Source organism: Schistocerca americana, chromosome 6, assembly GCF_021461395.2.
Source record: "Schistocerca americana isolate TAMUIC-IGC-003095 chromosome 6, iqSchAmer2.1, whole genome shotgun sequence".
In the NCBI taxonomy this organism is placed as follows: domain Eukaryota; kingdom Metazoa; phylum Arthropoda; class Insecta; order Orthoptera; family Acrididae; genus Schistocerca; species Schistocerca americana.
Genome location: NC_060124.1, coordinates 652,331,392 through 652,344,342, shown reverse-complemented (window position 1 = coordinate 652,344,342; position 12,951 = coordinate 652,331,392).

Here is a 12,951-nt window from a genome sequence, read left to right as displayed (position 1 = left end):
GTTGAAGTAGTAACGGAAAGTTCTGGCCCTAACCGGCAGACTTTACCGAAAGTTGTAATGGTAGAAGTAGCCGACCCATCCGACGCGAACATCCAGTTTAAACGTTGCGAGAGTATTAAGGAGAAAGATTACGAAAATTTTAGTGATAGCCGAACACGATTGGTAGAAAAGCACGTAGATTACAGCGTGTATGAGGTTAGAGCTGACATTATACGGTCAGAAGATAACAGTGTGGGTTGCGCAGATCTAGAGGAAGTAATTGCAGATACTACTGGGCACATGTCTCCAGGTAGATTGGCAGATGAGATCAATCTGGCCAAAGAGGAATCAACGAAGGTGACAATTAGTGAAGTGATAGCAAAGCAACACTCACTAGTTGACGAGTTACAGGAAAAGGTTTCGGTATTGGAGGCGAAGCTACAGACTAAGCCTCAGGACAAACGTGTTGAAATTAAAACTGTATGTGAACAGAGGCTGAAAAAGCCGCCAGATAAACCGGACTTAGGATCAAAGCCGGATGGTTTTTTCTGGAATGACCTGGATATAGACGAGGATTTACTGTGGGAAAATAAAGAAACCGTCGAGGACAAGTGTAGACAGATAGTAGTGTCTGTTAATATGCACGACCTACAACTAAACGTGTTGATTGACACCGGTGCAGAATTGAGTGCTGTATCTGGCAAAATATTTGAGTTACTGAAAGACAGACCTGGCATCGTAGTTATGCCAGTAACAGGAGTGAAAATTATCGGTGGTACTGGGAAGGCCAGTAAACCGGTCACGAAACAAATTTTTGTCAACTTCGAGATTTGTGGGGCACGATTTGAACAAGAGTTTGTCGTCGTGCCAGACTTAACTACGCATGTAATTATCGGGTTAGATTGGCTATTAAAGTACCGTGCAGTGATTAATTGCGAAAGCAAAACTTTGACATGTACGTCACAAGATAAAGCAATAGTAGTTAGTTTTGACGAGGCAGGAGACGGTGTGCATAGGCAATACCAGCCTATACACATTGTTAACTGGCCGGATGACATTGACGTAGGAATGAATTTGAACTGCTGTAATGTGACGAATTTCGGCATTGACAAAAGTGTAGAAAGTGAATTGGAAGAGATAATCAAATTCCCTCCACGGATTGACATTAGTATTGGTGTGAAAAAAGATCGTTTGCGAGAAGTAATGAAGCTAGAAGCCGATGCTCGCATACGTCGTCATGACGCTAAAGCGCGTTTTGCTAAGTTTGCAATCGGAGACTTAGTACTTGTAAAAGCTCATGAGAAATCGAGCGAGATAGACAATGAAATCTTTAAATTTAAGTTTGTTTATAATGGACCATATAAAGTCATTGGTATACCTCACACAAATGCTTATTGCTTAGAGTATCCAAGCTCTGGAAAACGATTAGGTATACGGAATATAGTAGACTTGAAATTGTACCAACCTAGGATCGATTGATACCACACAATGCGTAATTTGTACAATATGTAAATATAGAGTGTAAGATTTAAGGTTTGCTAGATTGCCATGCTTTTGCCTGACCAAGAGGACATTAAAGAAGTTGTAATTAATAAGTAATTAATTTTGACTAAATGATTTAAGAGAAAGTGATTATTTATCAATTGAAAAATCCAAGCTGCTAGTTTAAGTTTTCAGCTGAGTCACAGTAGATTAAGCAATGTAAATATGATTTTGTAACTAGCTGTAAGATTTCATGAATATGTGTTTTACTAGTCATTGCCGATGTACTTAGAAGGTGTTTTAAGTTTCAGGCTAGTACATGCGTGTGATGATGGACAGTGTTGAGTTATCCACTGTGATAGTGTTAATGGACTCCTTGAGATTACTCGGGAGTGAGTTTTTCCCAAAGAATTCAGTGAAGCGGACGTTCTGGAAATGCCGTTAGACAGGCGAGTGAGATCAAGCGTGCCGCACAGGCGGGCGCAACAATACTGACGAGGCGGAGCCGCTGTCGGCTCTTGTGCCGCCGTAGGCTCTCCGTGCCGCTCTCGGCATTCTTTGTACTTGCGGGTACGAAAGGCGGAATAGTTTTTCTTCCCGGACAGCTGATGTGAAAGAATTCTGCTGTCAATATTTATGTTTTTTTCGATCTACTGAATATTATTTTCTTGTTTAGCGTTAAGTAGATTCTCGTGACGAGAATATTAATTATGAAAAGGTTATATAAAATGTGTAGTCTATTTAATTATTTATTTGCGTATTTTGATCTACTTGTTTTTATGACCATGCAATCTAATTAATTTTGCAAATAGTATTCCATTTCTCATAGCGTTACGAATTTTAATGATTTTGGAATAGCTAAACCATTTTCTATATTTTCTATGAATTTTAATATGTTGTCAACCTGTTTTATTTCGTGCAAGGTGACAGAGTGGAATAAGATTAGGAGTGTCTCCACTCAATTATTATGGTCTAAAAATTGATTTATGGTTAATTAGACGAATGCTAACTTTTGTTGATGTTTTGAGCATATGCATTTCCGCTGTTTCTTTTTTGGGACATTTTCTGAGTCTGTTTACGTTACACGAACATCCTCAGACAATGTGGGGCACGTGTAACGCCGGAAATGCATATCCTCCTATTTTCATCTATTGTACTATTATTTTTTTTCCTTGTTTTGTTACCTCAAGATATGACATTTCTGTGTCTTTATATATTGTAATTGTTTTACTGTTTGTATATATATATTTATGCACTCATGTTGATGTATAATTGGTTTGTTTCGTAAATATTATTTGTATTTTTACGCTGGGTCTTGCCTAGGGAAAACTGCTATCGAACGATTACATCGATGGGTCGTGTGAAGAATCAAAGTGTGTAGGATCTTTGGGAGTGTTAACTCTGCCGCGTGGGGCGCGGGCAGTGAGAGTCTGGCTGGAGTAGCGAGTGGAGCAGGTGTGTTGTGTGACGCTCCCGCGAGTTGCCGCGCTTTCGGGGTTTGGCAGCATGTAATTGCGCTCGACTCGCGATGATAGTTTCCGACATGGTGTCGCGGACGGGAAGCATTAGCTGGCGCACATCAAGAGCCCGTTTCGCCTGGTGACCGTGTCGAGAAGAAGGCGCGCCAACATCCAGCTTCTGCAACAGCGACGGCCGACAATGAGTGACTGTCGCCACCTCCTCGATCGACGGCTTCGAATCTTCAATCAACCAACAAGGAAGACTGGAAGCACGTAAAGTTTTAGAACTGTATGGCAGACCTCAGCTTTTAATCTTGTTCCATTTGCCTCGCAAAATTACAGCAACTTAGCATGAACCTTTGTTGCTCATTGTCCCAATTGCATTGCCAAGCAGGGTCCCTTCCTTTTCCGAAATGAACCCGAGTGTCGTTGAAATTCAAACGCCAGCATAATTCCATTTCACTGCTTTAATTTCAAAGTTCAGTTAAAGTCTCAGAGCTGGCTACAATATTCAGATTACACAAGCACGAATTAAGAGTGCGAGCTTTGTTACCGTATTTTAGCTTACCTGTGACTGCAGCTCAGCTTGGTACGTACTACATTTTACTATTGTTAATTGTTCAGAATCATTTAATTCAAGTTCAAAGTTAAATCTCTTATTTCTAAATTGCGTAGATTCAAGTAGCTTTTGAAACGATTGTTGAGGTAGTCCAAGACTAACTGTATTTTACTGAATTTCGATGTGCTTCAGAAAGAAAGCTCACTATTAACTTCAGTCACTAAATTAACTTTCGATTTTCCGGTTTTATTAATTCTTTTGCTAAATTAAGTCAGGGTGTAGCGAAATTTATTACTTCTGACAAACTTTCAGTTTTCACACTACACGTGTCAACCTTCAGTTGCCACGCTTCTAGTGTTAATTATATGTGTAATAACCTTTCTTTTTCAGTTACTATAGTAATTGTCCTTAGGACTGGCGACCGTGATTTCCCCCAAATCTCAAGTATCTAATTACCGCTAGTTGATTGTTAACGTAACGGCCGCACATTTACTTTCTTTATTAACTTTACCCCTTTTCAAAATTAATTTCCAAGAGTTTCATTAGCACATTTCCTTTCATTTAGATGTAACCCTTTCCTCCCTCTTTACCGACAGGTTAACTTCGGTGACGATTGCTTTTCCAAAACTCCCATTAGGTACACGCGGTTTCATTTTTTCACTGTCATTAAGGTCGGTAAGTGAGGGGGAGGTTACAACTGGAGACGGACAATAAGGCCCCGAGGCTATATCCCCTTGGAGACCAGTCCGCTGGAGGACGATGTATTGAATCGCGACGCAACTTGAGTGCTCCATCGTCATTAGGAGGCCCTGAACGTTACAACTAACTATCAGTTTTGCGTCGGAATCGAAAACGTAAAATCACCGGAGACGGACCATAAGGTGCCCGAAGCAGCAATATCCCCTTGGAGACCAGTCCGCTGCAGGACGATGTATTGAATCTCGACGCAATTTGAGTGTTCCATCGTCATTAGGAGGCCCTGAATGTTACAATTAACTATCAGTTTTTTGTCGTGTTCGAAAATCTAGACTCACAGGAGAACGATCATAAGGTGTCCGAAGCAGCAATAGACCCTTGGAGACAAGTCGGCTGGAGGACGATGTATTGGATCGCGACGCAATTTGAGTGATCCATCAACATTAAGATGCCCTGAATGTTACAATTAACTATCAGTTTTTCGTCGGATTCGAAAATCTAGACTCACTGGAGACGGACCATAAGGTGCCCGAAGCAGCAATATCCCCTTGGAGACCAGTCCGCTGTAGGACGATGTATTGAATCGCGACGCAATTTGAGTGCTCCATTGTCATTAGGAAGCCCAGAACGTTACAATTAACTATCAGATTCGCGTCGGATTCGAAAATCTAGACTCACAGGAGAGCGACCATAAGGAGCTCGAGGCAGCAATATCCCCATGGAGACAAGTCGGCTGGAGGACGATTTATTGAATCTCGACGCAATTTGAGTGTTCCATCGTCATTAGGAGGCCCTGAACGTTACAATTAACAATCAGTTTTGCGTCGGATTAGAAAATCTAAACTCACAGGAGAACGACCATAAGGTGCCCGAGGCAGCAACAGACCCTTGGAGAGAAGTCGGCTCAAGGACGATGTATTGAATCTTGACGCAATTTCAGTGTTCCATCGTCATTGGGAATCCCTGAACGTTACAATTAACTATCAGTTTTGCGTCGGATTCGAAAATCTAGACCCACAGGAGAACGACCATACTGTGACCGAAGCAGCAATAGACCATTGGAGACAATTCGGCTGAAGGACGATGTATTGAATCTCGACGCAATTTGAGTGTTCCATCGTCATTAGGAGACGCTGAACGTTACAATTAACTATCATTTTTGCGTCGGATTCGAAAATCTAGACTCACAGGAGAACGACCATAAGGTGCCCGAGGCAGAAATGGACTATTGGAGACACGTCGGCTGGCGGCCGATGTATTGACTCTCGACGCAATTTGAGTGTTCCATCGTAATTAGGAGGCGCTGAACGTCACAATTAACTATCATTTTTGCGTCGGATTCGAAAATCTAGACTCACAGGAGAACGATCATAAAGTGCCCGAGGCAGCAATAGACCCTTGGAGACAAGTCGGCTGGAGGACCATGTATTGGATCGCGACGCAACTTGAGTGCTCCTACGTCATTAGGAGGCCCTGAACGTTACAACTAACTATCAGTTTTGCGTCGGATTCGAAAATCTAGACTCACTGGAGACGGACCATAAGGTGCCCGAGGCTATATCCCCTTGGAGACTAGTCCGCTGGAGGACGATGTATTGAATCTCGACGCAATTTGAGTGTTCCATCGTCATTAGGAGGCCCTGAACGTTACAATTAACTATCCGTTTGCGTCGGATTCGAAAAAGTAGAGTCAAAGGAGACGGACCATGTGGTGCCCGAGGCAGCGATATCATCTTGGAGACATGTCCTCTGGAGGACGATGTAGTGAATCTCGACGCAATTTGAGTGTTCCATCGTCATTAGGAGGCCCTGAACGTTACAATTAACAATCAGTTTTGCGTCGGATTAGAAAATCTATACTCACTGGAGACGGAACATAAGGTGCCCGAGGCTATATCCCCTTGGAGACCAGTCAGCTGGAGGACGATGTATTGAATCTCGACGCAATTTGAGTGTTCCATCGTCATTAGGAGGCCCTGAACATTACAATTAACTATCAGCTTTTCGTCGGATTCGAAAATCTAGACTCACTGGAGACGGACCATAAGGTGCCTGAAGCAGCAATATCCCCTTGGAGACCAGTCCGCTGTAGGACGATGTATTGAATCGCGACGCAATTTGAGTGCTCCATTGTCATTAGGAAGCCCAGAACGTTACAATTAACTATCAGTTTCGCGTCGGATTCGAAAATCTAGACTCACAGGAGAGCGACCATAAGGAGCTCGAGGCAGCTATATCCCCATGGAGACAAGTCGGCTGGAGGACGATTTATTGAATCTCGACGCAATTTGAGTGTTCCATCGTCATTAGGAGGCCCTGAACGTTACAATTAACAATCAGTTTTGCGTCGGATTAGAAAATCTATGCTCACAGGAGAACGACCATAAGGTGCCCGAGGCAGCAACAGACCCTTGGAGACAAGTCGGCTGAAGGACGATGTATTGAATCTTGACGCAATTTGAGTGTTCCATCGTCATTGGGAATCCATGAACGTTACAATTAACTATCAGTTTTGCGTCGGATTCGAAAATCTAGACCCACAGGAGAACGACCATACTGTGACCGAAGCAGCAATAGACCATTGGAGACAATTCGGCTGAAGGACGATGTATTGAATCTCGACGCAATTTGAGTGTTCCATCGTCATTAGGAGACGCTGAACGTTACAATTAACTATCATTTTTGCGTCGGATTCGAAAATCTAGACTCACAGGAGAACGACCATAAGGTGCCCGAGGCAGAAATGGACTATTGGAGACACGTCGGCTAGAGGCCGCTGTATTGACTCTCGACGCAATTTGAGTGTTCCATCGTCATTAGGAGGCGCTGAACGTCACAATTAACTATCATTTTTGCGTCGGATTCGAAAATCTAGACTCACAGGAGAACGACCATAAGGTGCCCGAGGCAGCAATAGACCCTTGGAGACAAGTCGGCTGAAGGACGATGTATTAAATCTCGACGCTATTTTAGTGTTTTATCGTCATTACGAGGCCCTGAACGTTACAATTAACTATCAGTATCGCGTCGGACTCAAAAATCTAGACTCACGGGAGAAGGAACATTTGGTGCCCGAGGCAGCAATATACCCTAGAAGACAAGTCGGATGATGGACGATGTATTGAATCTCGACGCAATTTGAGTGTTCCATCGTCATTAGGAGGCCCTAAACGTTACAATTAACTATCCGTTTGCGTCGGATTCGAAAATCTAGACTCACAGGAGAACGATCATAAAGTGCCCGAGGCAGCAATAGACCCTTGGAGACAAGTCGGCTGGAGGACCATGTATTGGATCGCGACGCAACTTGAGTGCTCCATCGTCATTAGGAGGCCCTGAACGTTACAACTAACTATCAGTTTTGCGTCGGATTCGAAAATCTAGACTCACTGGAGACGGACCATAAGGTGCCCGAGGCTATATCCCCTTGGAGACTAGTCCGCTGGAGGACGATGTATTGAATCTCGACGTAATTTGAGTGTTCCATCGTCATTAGGAGGCCCTGAACGTTACAGTTAGCTATCCGTTTGCGTCGGATTCGAAAAAGTAGAGTCAAAGGAGACGGACCATGTGGTGCCCGAGGCAGCGATATCCCCTTGGAGACAAGTCCTCTGGAGGACGATGTAGTGAATCTCGACGCAATTTGAGTGTTCCATCGTCATTGGGAATCCCTGAACGTTACAATTAACAATCAGTTTTGCGTCGGATTAGAAAATCTATACTCACAGGAGAACGACCATAAGGTGCCCGAGGCAGCAACAGACCCTTGGAGACAAGTCGGCTGAAGGACGATGTATTGAATCTCGACGCAATTTGAGTGTTCCATCGTCATTGGAAATCCCTGTACGTTACAATTAACTATCAGTTTTGCGTCGGATTCGAAAATCTAGACCCACAGGAGAACGACCATAATGTGACCGAGGCAGCAATAGACCATTGGAGACAATTCGGCTGAAGGACGATGTATTGAATCGCGACGCAATTTGAGTGCGACATTGTCATTAGGGGGCCCTGAACGTTACAATTAACTATCAGTTTCGCGTCGGATTCGAAAATCTAGACTCACAGGAGAGCGACCATAAGGAGCTCGAGGCAGCAATATCCCCATGGAGACAAGTCGGCTGGAGGACGATGTAATGAATTTCGACGCAATTTGAGTGTTCCATCGTCATTAGGCGGCCCTGAACGTTACAATTAACAATCAGCTTTGCGTCGGATTAGAAAATCTATACTCACAGGAGAACGACCATAAGGTGCCCGAGGCAGCAACAGACCCTTGGAGACAAGTCGGCTGAGGGACGATGTATTGAATCTCGACGCAATTTGAGTGTTCCGTCGTCATTAGGAGGCCCTGAACGTTACAATTAACTATCAGTTTTGCGTCGGATTCGAAAACGTAGAATCACCGGAGACGGACCATGTGGTGCCCTGAGGCAGCGATATCCCCTTGGAGACAAGTCGGCTGGAGGACGATGTAGTGAATCTCGACGCAATTTGAGTGTTCCATCGTCATTAGGAGGCCCTGAACGTTACAATTAACTATCAGGTTTGCGTCGGATTCGAAAATCTAGACTCACAGGAGAACGACCATAATGTGACTGGGGCAGCAATAGACCATTGGAGACAAGTCGGCTGAAGGACGATGAATTGAATCTCGACGCAATTTGAGTGTTCCATCGTCATTGGGAATCCCTGAACGTTACAATTAACTATCAGTTTTGCGTCGGATTCGAAAATCTAGACCCACAGAGGAACGACCATAATGTGACCGAGGCAGCATTAGACCATTGGAGACAATTCGGCTGAAGGACGATGTATTGAATCGCGACGCAATTTGAGTGCTACATTGTCATTAGGAGGCCCTGAACGTTACAATTAACTATCAGTTTCGCGTCGGATTCGAAAATCTAGACTCACAGGAGAGCGACCATAAGGAGCTCGAGTCAGCAATATCCCCATGGAGACAAGTCGGCTGGAGGACGATGTATTGGATCGCGACGCAACTTGAGTGCTCCATCGTCATTAGGAGGCCCTGAACGTTACAACTAACTATCAGTTTTCCGTCGGATTCGAAAATCTAGACTCACTGGAGACGGACCATAAGGTGCCCGAGGCTATATCTCCTTGGAGACTAGTCCGCTGGAGGACGATGTATTGAATCTCGACGTAATTTGAGTGTTCCACCGTCATTAGGAGGCCCTGATCGTTACAATTAACTATCCGTTTGCGTCGGATTCAAAAAAGTAGAGTCAAAGGAGACGGACCATGTGGTGCCCGAGGCAGCGATATCCCCTTGGAGACAAGTCCTCTGGAGGACGATGTAGTGAATCTCGACGCAATTTGAGTGTTCCGTCGTCATTAGGAGGCCCTGAACGTTACAATTAACTATCAGTTTTGCGTCGGATTCGAAAACGTAGAATCACCGGAGACGGACCATGTGGTGCCCCGAGGCAGCGATAGACCCTTGGAGACAAGTCGGCTGGAGGACCATGTATTGGATCGCGACGCAACTTGAGTGCTCCATCGTCATTAGGAGGCCCTGAACGTTACAACTAACTATCAGTTTACCGTCGGATTCGAAAATCTAGACTCACTGGAGACGGACCATAAGGTGCCCGAGGCTATATCCCCTTGGAGACTAGTCCGCTGGAGGACGATGTATTGAATCTCGACGTAATTTGAGTGTTCCATCGTCATTAGGAGGCCCTGAACGTTACAATTAACTATCCGGTTGCGTCGGATTCGAAAAAGTAGAGTCAAAGGAGACGGACCATTTGGTGCCCGAGGCAGCGATATCCCCTTTGAGACAAGTCCTCTGGAGGACGATGTAGTGAATCTCGACGCAATTTGAGTGTTCCGTCGTCATTAGGAGGCCCTGAACGTTACAATTAACTATCAGGTTTGCGTCGGATTCGAAAATCTAGACTCACAGGAGAACGACCTTAATGTGACCGGGGCAGCAATAGACCATTCGAGACAAGTCGGCTGAAGGACGATGTATTGAATCTCGACGCATTTTGAGTGTTCCATCGTCATTGGGAATCCCTGAACGTTACAATTAACTATCAGTTTTGCGTCGGATTCGAAAATCTAGACTCACAGGAGAACGACCATAGATTGCCCGAGGCAGAAATGGACTATTGGAGACACGTCGGTTGGAGGCCGATGTATTGACTCTCGACGCAATTTGAGTGTTCCATCGTCATTAGGAGGCGCTGAACGTCACAATTAACTATCATTTTTGCGTCGGATTCGAAAATCTAGACTCACAGGAGAACGACCATAAGGTGCCCGAGGCAGCAATAGACCCTTGGAGACAAGTCGGCTGAAGGACGATGTATTAAATCTCGACGCTATTTTAATGTTTTATCGTCATTACGAGGCCCTGAACGTTACAATTAACTATCAGTTTGCGTCGGATTCGAAAATCTAGACTCACAGAAGAACGATCATAAAGTGCCCGAGGCAGCAATAGACCCTTGGAGACAAGTCGGCTGGAGGACCATGTATTGGATCGCGACGCAACTTGAGTGCTCCATCGTCATTAGGAGGCCCTGAACGTTACAACTAACTATCAGTTTTGCGTCGGATTCGAAAATCTAGACTCACTGGAGACGGACCATATGGTGCCCGAGGCTATATCCCCTTGGAGACTAGTCCGCTGGAGGACGATGTATTGAATCTCGACGTAATTTGAGTGTTCCATCGTCATTAGGAGGCCCTGAACGTTGCAATTAACTATCCGTTTGCGTCGGATTCAAAAAAGTAGAGTCAAAGGAGACGGACCATGTGGTGCCCGAGGCAGCGATATCCCCTTGGAGACAAGTCCTCTGGAGGACGATGTAGTGAATCTCGACGCAATTTGAGTGTTCCATCGTCATTAGGAGGCCCTGAACATTACAATTGACTATCAGTTTTTCGTCGGATTCGAAAATCTAGACTCACTGGAGACGGACCATAAGGTGCCCGAAGCAGCAATAGACCATCGGAGACAAGTCGGCTGAAGGACGATGTATTGAATCTCGACGCAATTTGAGTGTTCCATCGTCATTGGGAATCCCTGTAATTTACAATTAACTATCAGTTTTGCGTCGGATTCGAAAATCTAGACTCACAGGAGACGGACCACATGGAGCCCGAGGCAGCAATAGACCCTTGGAGACAAGTCTGCTGGAGTACGATGTATTGAATTTCGACGCAATTTGAGTGTTCCATCGTCATTAGGAGGCCCTGAACGTTACAATTAACAATCAGTTTTGCGTCGGATTAGAAAATCTATACTCACAGGAGAACGACCATAAGGTGCCCGAGGCAGCAACAGACCCTTGGAGACAAGTCGGCTGAAGGACGATGTATTGAATCTTGACGCAATTTGAGTGATCCATCGTCATTGGGAATCCCTGAACGTTACAATTAACTATCAGTATTGCGTCGAATTCGAAAATCTAGACCCACAGGAGAACGACCATAATGTGACCGAGGCAGCAATAGACCATTGGAGACAATTCGACTGAAGGACGATGTATTGAATCTCGACGCAATTTGAGTGTTCCGTCGTCATTAGGAGGCCCTGAACGTTACAATTAACTATCAGTTTTGCGTCGGATTCGAAAACGTAGAATCACCGGAGACGGACCATGCGGAGCCCCGAGGCAGCGATATCCCCTTGGAGACAAGTCGGCTGGAGGACGATGTATTGAATCTCGACGCAATTTGAGTGTTTCATCGTCATTAGGAGGCCCTGAACGTTACAATTAACTATCAGTTTCGCGTCGGATTCGAAAATCTAGACTCACAGGAGAGCGACCATAAGGAGCTCGAGGCAGCAATATCCCTATGGAGACAAGTCGGCTGGAGGACGGTGTATTGAATCTCGACGCAATTTCAGTGTTCCATCGTCGTTAAGAGGCCCTGAACGTTACAACTAACTATCAGTTTTGTGTCGGAATCGAAAACGTAAAATCACCGGAGACGGACCATGTGGTGCCCGAGGCAGCGATATCCCCTTGGACACAAGTCGGCTGGAGGACGATGTAGTGAATCTCGACGCAGTTTGAGTCTTCCATTGTCATTAGGACCCCATGAACATTACAATTAACTATCAGTTTTGCGTTGGAATCTAAAATCTAGACTCACAGGGGAACGACCTTAAGGTGCCCGAGGCAGCAATAGACCCTTGGAGACAAATCGGCTGAATACCGATATATTGAATCTCGACGCAATTTGAGTGTTCCATCGTCATTAGGAGGCCCTGAACATTACTATTAACTATCAGTTTTGCGTCGGATTCTTAAATCTAGACTCACAGGGGAACGACCATAAGGAGCCCGAGGCAGCAATATCCCCATGGAGACAAGTCGGCTGGAGGACGATGTATTGAATCTCGACGCAATTTGAGTGTACAATCGTCATTAGGAGGCCCTGAAAGGTACAATTAACAATCAGTTTTGCGTCGGATTAGAAAATCTAGACTCACAGGAGAGCGACCATAAGGAGCTCGAGGCAGCAACAGAAACTTGGAGACAAGTCGGCTGAAGGACAATGTATTGAATCTTGAAGCAATTTGAGTGATCCATCGTCATTGGGAATCCCTGAACGTTACAATTAACTATCAGTTTTGCGTCGGATTCGAAAATCTAGACCCACAGGAGAACGACCATAATGTGACCGAGGCAGCAATATACCATTGGAGACAATTCGGCTGAAGGACGATGTATTGAATCTCGACGCAATTTGAGTGTTCTATCGTCATTAGGAGGCCCTGAACGTTACAAT